Source organism: Penaeus monodon, chromosome 23 (assembly GCF_015228065.2).
Source record: "Penaeus monodon isolate SGIC_2016 chromosome 23, NSTDA_Pmon_1, whole genome shotgun sequence".
In the NCBI taxonomy this organism is placed as follows: domain Eukaryota; kingdom Metazoa; phylum Arthropoda; class Malacostraca; order Decapoda; family Penaeidae; genus Penaeus; species Penaeus monodon.
In genome coordinates, this window is record NC_051408.1 from 13490137 (window position 1) to 13490463 (window position 327).

A 327-nucleotide genomic window follows, 5' to 3' on the forward strand; every position below is an offset into this window, starting at 1 on the left:
GCATAAGCAAACTGCAAGCAGAGAAGAGAAGAAGCAGAGGGTAAGGGAAGGTATTTACGTGAAAATCATTCATGTGGATGAACACTAGCATGGAAGGACGTAATAATACTTTCACATGTGTTGTATATCTGTCTGATAACGTCCCTCAACACTGCTTCCTGGAATTATTTATTATTTTTTCCCTGTGACTGAGCATAAACTGAAGATATGCAAGGAACACTTAATATCTTATGCTAAGAAACGACTTATCATCAGTCTCCTCTTATAGAAATTTAAATAAAAGAGGAAATGGCAATCGTCTTGACGAGGGAAGAGTATGATTTCGTG